Here is a 304-nt window from a genome sequence, read left to right on the forward strand (position 1 = left end):
TCCTCCACTAGGTTTACCTTTCGTTCTTTCAACAAAATGCCTTAAACTAAGAGAAAACCAGCATGGGGAAGCTGCTGGTGATTCCGGTGCTCACCAAAGGCTGCAGTCATGCTCGTAAGTTGTGTGAGCGACGGTCTTCAAGGATGCCAGTCATCATTTTATATAGTATCAGTATCAAGACATCGGCGATTAATAGCTTGAATTTGCAACGTAATTAAAGCTAAGAAGTTGTATAACGATTGCAAAAGCAATATATGTGATGGGGAATTTAATGGGCGACTTTTCCTTCTTATGTTCCCACACA

The sequence above is a fragment of the Penaeus monodon genome, chromosome 21 (genome assembly GCF_015228065.2).
Source record: "Penaeus monodon isolate SGIC_2016 chromosome 21, NSTDA_Pmon_1, whole genome shotgun sequence".
Classification (NCBI taxonomy): domain Eukaryota; kingdom Metazoa; phylum Arthropoda; class Malacostraca; order Decapoda; family Penaeidae; genus Penaeus; species Penaeus monodon.